Below are 12,921 nucleotides of genomic sequence, written 5' to 3'. Positions count from 1 at the left end.
TGCCAGTGTTGTCAGGGTGTGAGGAGGAAAACTCCACCTGACAATAGCCACCTCAACTAGAGAGTGTTATGGTATGTTTAAAATAGTTATGTGATTTTTATTCTCTCCATGTGTCATGGGAATAAATCAGAACACTTTTTTTTTTCCCAATTGGAAGTTGGCAGCTGTTCACAAAATCAGCGGCAACCCAAGACACTAGCTTTGGTAGATATTAACACTAAGTCTCCATTCACATGAGCCACAGAAAGTGAGATCTCTCACTCTAAGGACAGATTCAATGCGTGAATTATGCTTAACAGTACATTGAATCATTCACTAGTGTTAAAGGCAGGTAGGCTGCACCACTGCAAATATCTGGTATGGATAATCTTGCTGTAAAATCTCTAGAATAAAATAATACACTTCTAAAGAAAGAAGCATATCTACATTTCTTGTCAAAAGGTCTGTTTTCCCATCCTTTATTTCCTTTTATTTTTGCTCTATTGAAAATACAAAGAAACATATCTGGCTCACCTGGTATTGGAACACTGGCTAGCACAGCTCCTTGCAAATGATAAATATTCAATAAATACTGCCTAGTTGGCATACCCTAACTGCTTCTTGCTTCCTCTAGAAAGGAATCTAGAATATGCAGGCTTAAAGTCTATTAATTAAAATAAAAGACAATATTTTGTCGTGCAGTATGCCAAGGAAAGAGTTCACCTCCTATGGTTACACTACTAATGGTTAGGCATTCAGCCAGGCTCTTAACTCTGCATAAGATGCATCAAAAGGGTGAAAAATGACCCTATTTCAGATGCATTTTTCACTCTTTGTATCTTAGTGAAACTCAAATGCAAGAACAATGACTAAGCTAATTACCAAGGTTTATTATGATGGAGCAGCAAGAAGTGAAGAACTTCTCCAGTTTCAATAAGTCTTTAGCAATTATGGCCATCTTTGTGAATCAAGGCTCTGATTCCTGTTTACTTGCTTGTGGCCTTTCAAGCGATAGAAACCACGACATTGATGTACGGGCCTGCTTACCCCAATCACAGTTACTGGACAGAGCCTTTCTGTGCGTGCAGCAAGGAAGAGAACTGAAGTCTTCTGGATTTCTAAGTTGCCCTCACTCTAAGGACTAACAGATTTACATCACAGCCATCTTTCAAATCCATCAACCCATCAAACCAGGGAAGACATGACCAGATGGTGCTATTAGAGGGCACCAAAAGAAAAAAAGAGAGAAAGAAGAGGAAGACAGCAAAATGCCCACAAATCTAAATCAAACTCAAGTTAACCAGCTGTTGGTGATGAAGAAGTCACAATATTTCTGGCATACTCTCCTGAGTCACAGAAATGTTCCATAAAAAAAAAAAAAAAAAAGAAAGGTTATCGATATAGCATCCCTACTAGGAATAAGGCCAGGTAGGAATCTAACAAAATGTGCCAATGAAAGAAAACAGTCTGCTCAACAACACATTTTGGAAGCCTTAGGGTTATCTATTTAACTGTCTTTCTAGAAGTACATTCTAAGAGACCTAAACCAAACAAAGCACAGACAGTAACTATAAAAAACAAAACTCAGCTATGGCTGAGCTATGGTTTATTTATCTCTAGATGTTTAGGTTCATGGTAATATAGACCCAAATCTCAGAGCTTATCTGGCATTTTCTATTTATCTAAGCCAGAGTAAATGTTTGTGTAATATCTGCCAGCTTGACAGAATATGCCTGTCACTCACTACATTAAACATGACTACACACAACTTAATTTCCTGAGTTAGACACCTAAGAGAGTAAGGGGATTTATTTTTTAACAGCATGAGTAAACCAGTACCAAAACCTATTGTTTTTAAGCCACCAAAGGAGAATAAAATCCTTCCCTTGAGCGGTCTGAGATGAGATTTCTTTATACTACAAGGAAGAAACCTTGAAAATTTTCTTTAAACAAGTATTTTTCCTATTCTAAGGGACAGAGATCAAACCAGTTTAGAAAAATGTTAGACCTTTCCCAGGGACTTCAGCTTTGGAATAAACAAAATAATCCACTTAATGGCCCCAAATATCAAGTAGGGGGAAGGGCAACCTTAAAAAGCACCCATAATTTTTACTACAGACTTAAAATTCTTACTGGCCAGAAGTTTTGGGGAAAAATCGTCCTACTCATTGCCCTTTCACCCCAAGTAACAGGAAACACTACAGTTATTTTTAAAGGAAAGCCCCCGCTGTAGTGGCAGACATAAGGTCCAATGACTGTTGACGAAGTCTATATATCTATAGTAACGATGTGCTGCGCCTTCCGTGTGAGATCATCCAGCTGACGGCGCTGAGGGCTCGGGATGCTGGAACATCAGTTACCGAATGGTCACCCCAGAACAGGGAGTACTGCCCTAAGTTCCTCAAACACTGCGATTCATACCGGGACTTCAATCCCCCTCCACACCCCCAGCCCCGCCAGCTCCCTGACATTTCGCCTTTTAACAAGTTCAGGATTTAAACAATCACCTGACAGCAATGGTCCCAAGAGTGGATGGAGAACAAATTTTTCAAACCCAATTCTCGTCCACACTTCCAAGTCCTTTATGACCTTTCATTTCAATCCAAGAATTACACATGACAGAAGAAGCTTCAAGCTCTCCTAAATTACCCAAGGAAGGCGGCTGCTGTATCAGTTTCTGCAGACCAGGGACAAACACCGCCGCTGTCAAGACGGGAAATAAAAGTTTCCCTACCTTTCTCCTCACCATGCCCCTGCCAGCGGCTGCCTGCGCGAGCGGCGGCTCCCTCCCGGCTGCAGGACGCCTCTCGTTGCCGAAGAAGGGGCTCATGCAAAATTGACTCTTCCTTATTTGTTTCCATCCATAATTGATGGGGAGATGAGAACGTAACACATCTCAGCACCGAGCTCTTGCCGCCTGGCGGAGACCCTGTCCAAGACGCTTCCGTAAAGCATTTCCAGCCGGGGAACAAAGCACGGAAAGTTGCTGGGTAGAGCGGCCGGGAGGAGACACCGGGCGCCGGGTGGGCGGTGGGCTGCTCCGGGCCCGGGAGTCCGCCCGCAGCGCGCTCTGCCAGTAAGGGGAGAGGGACGGTGGGAAGTGGCCGTCCTCCGGGCCTGAGCCGGTGCCCGGGCCCGGGGGGCCGGGGATGGGGATGGCCAAGTCACCCGAGCTCCCGCCCCTCGCCGGCAGGCATTACCCGGGGGCCGTGCAATCCGGGGGCTCACTGACAGGTAACCTACGCCCGCGAGGGGCTGCTCCGGCCTCAACTGCGGCGCTGCGCCCCTTCTCCAGGACGCAGGCGAATGCTCGCCCGCCCGCTCCTAGCCGAGCCCCGAGCTGCCAGACCCCGGGCGTCCCAGTGTCCGCTCTGGGGCCAACGGGCGGGAGGGGTCGGCTAAGCCCGCGGCGGCTCCTTCGGCCTTGGCTCAGCTCTCCCCGGCTGGCTCCTGGAGACGCTGTGCCCGGCACAGAAGCAACCCCTGCTCCCCCCAGCTATGTGCGGGGGACGCCGGGCTGGCTCTGCCTGGCAAGAAACTTTTACTTGGTGCCCCCGCCGCTTTTTTTCCAAGGGGGTGCACAGTGGAGGAGGGCCTCCAAGTCCACTTGCCCCTCCCCCTAAGCCTCCAGCTTTGCCAGTTTTGACGCGTCCGCTAAACCTCTCTAGCCCTTTGCGCGTCCCTTGCACGGCAGGCAGAGAGAGCAGCTTGGAAAATAAATCAACTGTCCAGTGGCAACACACACACACACACACACACACACACACACACACACACACACAGCGATACGGGATCTCAGGTTCCGACCCCCACCGGGCGCCACAAGAGCATTAGCAAATTGTTGAAAACGGCCTTACCTCATTGTGGGGAGGCTGGTAAGAAAAAAGAAAAAGAAAAAAAAAGCTTGCCACGCGCAAGGAAGAAAGAAAATAAAGAAAAATATTGTAAAAATAGATATCCCTCTGTCTCCTTAGGTCTTGGCTTCCTTGATAGAATCCTGAAACTCGCCACCACCCCTTGCAGCAGCAGCAGCAGCAGCAGCAGCGGGACAGAGCAGGAGCAAAACAAACCGATGCACGGCAAATGGTGTAATTCGATCCATCTCCAAGTCAATCCATCAGGCGAGCCGGAGCCTGGCTCCCTTCACGCACTCGGCAGCTCCCGGCGCGGGTCCCACCCCCGGGCACGGACGGCAGGAGGCGCGGCCGGCCGGGCGCGCTCGCCCTCGCGGGTGAACCGTGCCCAGCGCCGCCTGGAGGCCCACACCCTGGCGCCGCGGCCCTGCTGACCCCTCGGTGGCCTCCGCGTCCCTCCTCTCCGGCGCTCTGCTGCGCACCCTCCCTCTCCCCACCTCTGAGGAGCTGCTCCTTCTAGCAACTCCCAGTGCCTCAGTCATCCAGCTCGCGGTGGGTGCTGCAGCCTGCGAAGCAACCTTTTCGATTCCCTCCCTCTTTCCCTCTTTTTCCTTCTCGCTCACTTCTTTCAGAGCTTTCCTCCAGACACCCAGAGGACAAATCACTGCAGCAGCCCAGGAGAGCTGCGGGCGCAGTTGTTCCGTGAAGTTCTGCCTTAGTTTTCCAGTGTAAGATTTATTTTTTAAGCACATCTTTACAAACCCGCCCCCACATTGCCCCCCCCCCGCCCCCCATTTCTCTTTATAACCACTAAGCAAAACAGCTGGGAAGCAAGCAATCAAACATTGCTTTATCTTTATAAAATACAGAAATTGCCTACGAAAAATCCCATTTCTACTTTGAATGAAAGCCATTCTGTACAGTATAATTTTGCAGGCTAATGAGCCGGTTTTACAGGGAAGTGTTTCGTGTAATATGTTGTGGGAGAAATGAAAATGTCCTTGAAGTGACATCATTTAAAACTGACTGTCACAAATCAAAGGAAAAAAAAAAGTCATATATTCCAAAACAAGAGGATTTTAATTCAAACTTCATTTCCAAGAACGGGCTGTGTTTTATTAATTTCCAGTTGAATTATGGATCACTGAGGGCTCTAAATGGCTAGAATGAACCATGATGCCCCTGTTTAAAGAAAAGGAAAGAAGAGAGCTTTTTCCGCCAAACTTTTAATTTTCATTTGAGTATGGTTAATTACCGTGAAAGAGAGAAGAGAGGGGCGCAGAAAGGACTTCCTTTCCTCAATGGTTCCTGCTTTCTCTCAAACACAGTTACATGTTTACATTTAGGAAAAATACCCTGGTCCTCGTTGTTTCTGAAACTTCCAAGGACAGCCTTGAAAAGGAACTCAAAAAAGACACCCCAAGCAACTGCTGCAGGACTCATCCGGAGACTATTTCCTCCCTAGTTAACACTGCGTAACCCAAGGAAAGAAGAGGAGAGAAGGATGAGGAGTCTTTTAAAATATACTCTTTCCTGCTGTTCTTCCAATGAGAAGAAAAGAGTAGGGGGTGGAAAGAACAGCTTTGGCAACACAGCTCTGTGATTTTTTTCCTGTTGTTATTAGGTCTTTTGTTGGCTGGCTAGTTGGTGTTTTCTGGTTGTGCTGGGCTCTGACATCATTGCAAGTTACTTGGCAGTCAGGGCCCTTCCCCAGCCAACTTCTGACCCAGAAAGCTGTGCCTGTTTCCTGGCGTCCAGTTATTCTGTATTTTCTCCATCAAGGGAGCAAGCCCCCGTTGCAGGCAGAGGATACTGTGCATTGCATAAAGATTGCAAGGGGGTGGCCATTGGCTTGATGAGGAGTCAACTTGCCACCCACCTGGAGACAGAAAGCTCTTGAGTTGTCCTGCATCTGCAGTAGCAGCAAAGAGGAAAAAAAAAATTCAATTCTGGAGATTCCTAAATTCCTTGCTAAAATTCCACAATCGCCAGCTTTCCAGAGTGCCACCTGAAGAGTGCAATTTGCCCTAGACTGAGTTCCTAAATCCAGGAAAAAAGAAACTTTTAGATTGCAGAAGGATATGCTGGTAGGTCATTTCAAGCCATGGATTAGACATGTTTTCAGTCTACATTATCAGTGAAGACCTCGGAGTCGATCCCTGTATTTGGCCTGCTGGGGATGAGAGGTAGGAAGTAGACAGGAAGTAGGCTCTTCACTGTGGCATGGTAAAAATGGTATCCTTTACCTTCTGGCCAAGACCAAAATATTACTTTTAAGCATTTATCATTTCCCTGGTTCCAAGAATCTTGATAGGAAAACAACACTCCTTTTATTTGGATTTTAGTGGAAAGAAGTCTAAGGAAAACTGCTAACTCTTTATGCAGCTACCATTGCTGTGGTTTATTAGCATTTGGTCTCATCAGTTGATTTGACACACTTTTAACCTTTTAACTTTGCTACTTCTCCAGCCCGACTCCCCCCTCTCCCTACCTTATGTTTTAGATGCTAGCATTACCCAGAAACTTGCGGTTCACCACTGTGCCACACTGTTTCATGGTGTCTCTGCTTTCTGGGTACTCCATCCCCATATTGGTATGTAGTTTAATTTCTGCTTTTCTTGACTTCTAGCCAACAATTTGTTTAAATGTCAAAACTTGCCTCATCCCACTAGCCCCTACAATGGACATAAGTGCTTCTCTTCTGTGCTCCCCTAACCAGTTCACTTATGTAATTAAGTAAATTGAAGGGAAATTACCGATTTAGCATGTCTTCCCCACTCAACACTCCTTAACAGCAGAAATCTCTATTTACCTAGACAGTCCCAGTGCCTACCACAGTGCCTGGCATTTAATGGACGCCCAATAAATACTTGTTAAACAGATCTAACAATGGAACCTACGACTTTCTCACACTCCCTTATGTGCTAAACCAGAGAATACAGTCAGCTCTAGATTGGATGCTTCTCCATTTATTCATCCTGTGTCCCCAGTACTCAGCAAAGTACTGGCATGAGAATGTTTGTTAAATGAGTAAAAGAAGGAAGGTATGGATGAATGGAGATAATTGAGTGTTTTCACCAGAAGAAACTGTAAAGGGCTCAATGCTTTACATGGTTAGTGATTATGCTTAAATATTATCTACATACATTTCCCATCAGTGGAAAGCAGTCATTTTGTTTAAAGTCTAGTTTGAAGCATAACAGTCATCTGAAAATTACAGAAAATCTGTGTGTGTAATTGTTAATAAAAGTTCATCAGTCATCAGAAAGTACAACTTCTTAACTGTTAGTTATTAAACAAAACATCAGTACTTAATATGCACCCAAACTCTGTTCTAAGCATTTTACAAATATTAACTTGCAACAATGCTACAAGGTAAGTACTATTATTATTATTATCATTTTTATAGATGAGAAAACTGAAACTTAGAGAGTTTAAGTGAATTGCCTAATGTCATAGAGTAGTAACCAAGTAGGAGTTGAATTCTACCCCTTACTTAGTTGTAATAGTAGTTAATAGTGAGGTCATAGTTAAAAGCAATAGATGACAATGAAGTCTTTGGAATATTAGTCTGGATTGAAACCCAGCCTCCTCCTCTCACTAGACTTGTGACTTGGGATAATTTATTTAGCCACACATGCTTCAGTCTTCTCATCTGGAAAACAGGGATGATGATAATAATATTCAAATTGATTTTATAAAAACGGAATGTGGTAATGCATGTAAAGTGTTTAGCATCTGACCTGGAACAAAGCAAGCACTGAATAAATATTAAACAATGCTTTTACAGATTCTCTGAAGGCAGCAGAATCTTGGGATCCTGCAGAATTGAATTCGAAACTTAATCCAACCTCACATTAAATGTGAGATTAAGGGCAAAAGTCCGTACTACACAATCGGTTTGCAATAAATGTTTGTTCCATTCCATCTCCTTCATTTTCTTATCTATGTGTATATGTCTATTAATTCTGATACACACACCACTCACTATCCAGTTGATATGAAATAACATTTTGTATGAATTTTAATGAATAATAAAATTTAGGATGTAGAATTTCATGTTTCAAAATAAAAAGAGGTAATGAAATTTCAAAGGTTGCTGCAGCTTCTGTGATTACTTTAATTTGGAATGCACATATAGTATTCCTTGCGTTCGCACATTATAGAAAGTGCTTTTGTGGCAAGGGATTGCTTTCAAAACTAATCTAAGCTCTCCATGACATGATAAATCATTAATAATATAGACCCAAATCTCGGCATCTGCATAGGCACAGCTGGCCTCCTTGTGTCAACAGTCTGCATATGAAAGTGACTCTGCCAAGATATTTCACTTTAATGAAAAATATTTATCACAGTAAATCTTAAGCCTCAAGATTTTACTGACATAATTCATTTCTATCATTATGTACTATGATAGTATACCACCACAGCAATGCTTACGTTTAGAATGATAAAAATGTGCTTTTTAAAGTCATTTTGATTATTCTACCTCAGCATGAATAATTTTTGCTCTACACTCTGAGGAAAGGGAATACACTGTGCATTTATGGAACTAATAAATCAGTTACTTATCTAATTTTGCTTATGATTCTGTAGGTGTCACTGTGTGGAAGGACACTGAGTGCCCAAGCCAAATAAGAATCAGGCTTTAAAAAAATATTGTTATTTCCATAAGAAAGATGAACAGCAAACAGCCTTCAATAACACTAGCTCTTTTGCAAACAGACAAGAGATATGAAGACTATCATTTTATCAAAGATCTTTTGAACAAACAGAAGCAAAACGAACTTTTTGAAGGGTGGGTCATACAAAAAGCTGGCAACTCAGTCAGTCACTAAATTGTGCTTATCTGTACTTTGAAAAGGAATACTTAGGATACTGGAATGCCAGCTTACATCCCAACAAAAAGGAAGCTGAGAGTCCAAATTCCTGACAGACTTCTCTCTACAAATTTACAGTAACCAAGCCTCTGACCTTGAAGAATCGGAGCTGAATAATACCTATTAAATGTTAGAATATCTTAACCAAGGAGAAAGATAATGAAACTAATTAAAAGTGGTAGAAATTAAAAGTTTATTTACTTTTAAAAATATATACCTAAAACTTAGTTTTTAAAAACAAACCTACCCACCTAATCTTATTATTATTATTATTTGCTTCTGCCAACCTTAAAATTCAAACCGACAAAGGGAGAAGGAACTGACTGGACACCTGTTTCATCCCAGATCCTGGCCAGATACAATAGTATTAATTCTCACCACAGCTCTTGGGACAGACATCATTTTATGAACAAAGAAACCTAGGCTTGGTTTCATAACTATCTTATTAGGGTTTTCTGCCTTAGTAGGTGGTAACCTAGATTCTAATCTAGGTTTGTTTGCCCCTCAATCCTTATTTTTTTTTCTAATATACCATTCTATGAAAAATGATATAAGCACAAGTTTTAAAAACTATGTCTTGGATAACACAGGAAATAAAAGTAAAAACCCACAATTAGATATTCAAAGCTAGACTGCAAGTAAATGTGTGCTTCAATGTCAAAATTTTTAATAATTTTTGCTTGTCACATAAAATCCAGTGTAAGGACATCTGCGATAGGATTCATAGCATAGTTTAAACCTCTGTATATTATATACATTCTATTATTCATATAACTGCTCTGAATCACTTGTAAATAATAATAAGACCTATTTCACATCATGCAGGTTTATATTAAAATAAACCTCTTTGGTTAAGCTATAAATGTTTCAATTAATGTTTAGGGCCATATGTTCACATCCTCCTCATCTTCCCCGAAATCTTAATCATTGAATGTTTTACACACAAAAACCCCTACATTATGGGTACAGAGAGCTGATTCATTGCCAGAAACCACTAGTGCCACCTACTGGTTAAGGAAAAGAGAATAGAATTCTGGGTAATTTCCATCTTTCCAAATAAGAGGCACTAAATGAAAACAATCTTTTTTTTCCTGTTTGCCTTCTCAGATAGGATATTTACTATTATAGACATTTTACTAACGTTGAATATATTGAAGTTATTAAAATTACACTGCTAATATGCAAGGGAGTGAAGGGAGGTGTGTGTTAGGGGGACAGGAAGCAGCTGATCTTCTGGGATAAAAATCAAAAGCAAACACTGTTAGAGTTTGGCTTTAATAATAGGGGTTGTCTGAAGTCCAAAATGCCCTCTTAAGCTGTGGTGAAGTGGCAAGAAGTGCTCCCTCCACCAGTCCCAGTTACGGGGGGTTCATTTATGTCCTAGAAGGAGGCTCAAGAGAAACTTAGTTTGTTTAACTTTTCTTTGGTTCCACAAAGTGTACTGCTCAAGTTCTGGTTCCCAAACCCCTCTGGCCTTCGAACCTAATCAATTGCCAGTCATCGAGTAAAAATAATTCAGGCCTATACATTTTTACAACAAACTTTCTTATTAGTAGGTTGGCCCCAGCAACCAAGTTAGATTTAAACATTATCGGATTCATTTGACAATTGCTAGGGTATGTTCCTTGGTGGCTGTCTTCTAGAAGCTTGAATTGTGATATATGCTGAAAAAATCACTTCAAATTGATATTTTTAAGGAAAGCTTAAAACAGGAGCCTCACAGAATTTGCCGTCGTCTGCCTTTGTGTTTCACTTACACAGCTAAAATGAAAACCTCCTTGGCTGAGAGCTTTTCTGGAAAATCCAAAAAGGTCCAGAAGGACTGGTTAGAGGTTTTTAACAATATCACGCACCCATTAAATTTGAATATTTTGGTTATAGTTGTATTCGATGGCTGGCTTTTCAAATCTTATTGCCACTATATCATTGCACACATTGTGTGTGTGTGTGTGTGTGCATGTGTGTGTATTTTCCTCCAAGAGTTTCTGTTTAAGGCTTTATGAATTCTTTTGCTATAATAAAATCTTTGGAATTATGTTCATAAACTACCACAATATGTTCTGAATTTCTGGGTCGTAATTATAAAATAAACAGCTTCATTACTCGTCACAAATTTTAATTAAGAATTCCAGTTATGCAATTATTTGCTAATGAATAATACCCACTCAGATCCAAGGCATATTATTAAATATGTTTACTCAAAAATTTGTTTTCTGAAGACAGTTTCCAGGGGTCGCTTTCTCATTTATAAGCCATCAACCTCAGTAACTGTCATATTGAAATAAGAAGAAATGCTTGTCTCTTATATCATTGAGATAGGTGAGCATTCAGGAGACAAGGATAATTTATAATTGATGGAAATAAGTTAATTTAATATAAAAAGCTAATCCATCAGCCACTATTTCAGTTCCTCATAAATATCAAGCTACTGGATTCTGTGATTTATTTTGTTTAGATCTTTTGGTTAGGCTATCCAATTGCCCAGTCATTGGCTAGGCTTTTGCTTGTAAAAGGGGGCAGTAGAGGAACTTATTTGCCTGATGTTTATTTATTGTGCTTTGAGAAAACTACCCCAGTCTGGGCTACTGACTCCTTAAATATGATCTTGGTTCCCATGTAGTAAAGGAACAATCACTTTGCTTGCTTTTGACTTTTTTTTTTTTTCTGCCAGTTTTTATGTTGAAGAAGAAAAAATATGAATAAACAAATAAGTAACCTATTTTAGATATCAAGTAAATGTGCAGCCTAGAGAAGGGGGATATATCTAGCAATTGGAAACAAAGTTTGCCCTTTCAAGTTAAACCACCAGAAATATACAAGGGCTGACATTTCTGCAGACAGTCTAAGAGACAGTGAGTTCCAAGGGAAAAGGGGACCTCTCAAATCAAATCAGGGCATTACAAAATCTAATCAAGGTGACAAGGATATATCCCCAGCATAAGACTGTAACTAAAGTGGAAGGGGGCAGGATCATTCACTCATTCATTCTTGCATATATTCATTTCACCATTTATTATTAATAGCAGCAATCTGCTTTGTGTAAAGTGCTACACAGAGATAAACGAGAAATACCTTGCGTTTAGACAGCAACTTAAAATTTCAAAAGCAGTTTCGTCATTTAGAGTTGTGGCAGGGAACAGATGGCACACTTGACTTTGGTAATTTAAGGAGCCTTTAATAAAGGGACTGTTTATTAAGGTGTGGGTAGAGTACAGGGAGACCATAGGGGCCAGTTACTCTGGGGCCTTTACTACCTCTAGGTCCTAAGGAGCCAGATGAGGGAGGTAATTGCTCCAGCAGAACCTGGAGATATGAAGACCGTAGAGAGGACCCACTTGCAGCAGCTGTGTCCTTCAGTCAAGGGACTCTCTCCTCCTGGGGTGACATGTAGGAAGGGGATGGGGAAATAAATATCACCACCCACTCTCTTCCCTCTTTCTGATCCCCTGCAGGTGCTCTTCATTGGTTCAACCTCACTTGAAGACAAAGGGCAAGAAGGCCCATTGATGCAGTCCTTAATGGTCAACCTCTAGGGAGTAGTGAAAAAAGGATTAAGAGTAGATCTGGTGGCACAAATGGAAATTTACTATTTAATTTTATTTTGGTCCTTATAGAGCACTATGTGGTAGGGGTGCTCCTTTTGCAAATGAGAAAGCTGCAACTGGGAAATTTGCCTATTATAAAGATAACCCAGTTACATAGCAGAGCCAGACCTTGAACCTGGGTCTTCTGAATCTAAGTCTGGTGCTTATCACACTGTCTCCCTATTCTCTGCCCTTTGGACTTCCTTATTACACTTATCTCACCATGTAACTTTATTAACATGTTTTATTACTTACTAGACAGAGCTCCCTGAGAGAGGGAACTAGGTCTTTGTATCCTTACTGTCTAGAATTAGAGGCTGAGATAGGAACCTAGGAGACTTTTGATGGATGGAATAATAAGTGAGAGAGCACGCAACCTGACTGAAGAGACAGATGTGCAAAGAGTTAACATCACATGTAGCAGAATACTGTAAATACTAAACCCAGAGGTAGAGAAAATGTACTTTGGATGTATAGGACAAGGGGAAATGCATAATACTGCAGGTTGTAGAAGCTTCATGATGTGGGGCCTATAAGCTGAGTCACGCTGGAAGATAAATATCTACAGGTAGAAACTCTAACAGAGGTACTTTGGGCAGAGAGGGCAACAGAATCAGGGGAGGG

The 12,921-nt window shown here is 41.7% G+C and overlaps 1 protein-coding gene across 18 annotated transcripts in view; it reads right to left on the bottom strand.

Annotated features, from left to right (window-relative positions):
* SEMA6D (semaphorin 6D) overlaps nucleotides 1-12,921 on the bottom strand; it is a 588,742-nt gene that overhangs the window by 50,409 nt on the left and 525,412 nt on the right. For 4 of the 18 annotated variants that reach the window (XM_054531131.2, XM_054531127.2, XM_063716037.1 and 1 more), the window contains exon 1: nucleotides 3,837-4,192. The exons of 6 other annotated variants lie outside the window; for them this stretch is intronic. The gene's annotated coding sequence lies outside the window, so the exon portion shown is untranslated. 18 annotated transcript variants of the gene reach the window in all.

Source organism: Pongo abelii, chromosome 16 (genome assembly GCF_028885655.2).
Source record: "Pongo abelii isolate AG06213 chromosome 16, NHGRI_mPonAbe1-v2.0_pri, whole genome shotgun sequence".
In the NCBI taxonomy this organism is placed as follows: Eukaryota; Metazoa; Chordata; class Mammalia; order Primates; family Hominidae; genus Pongo; species Pongo abelii.
The sequence above is the reverse complement of the archived record's forward strand: the minus strand, read 5'-3'. Positions and strand labels throughout refer to the sequence as shown.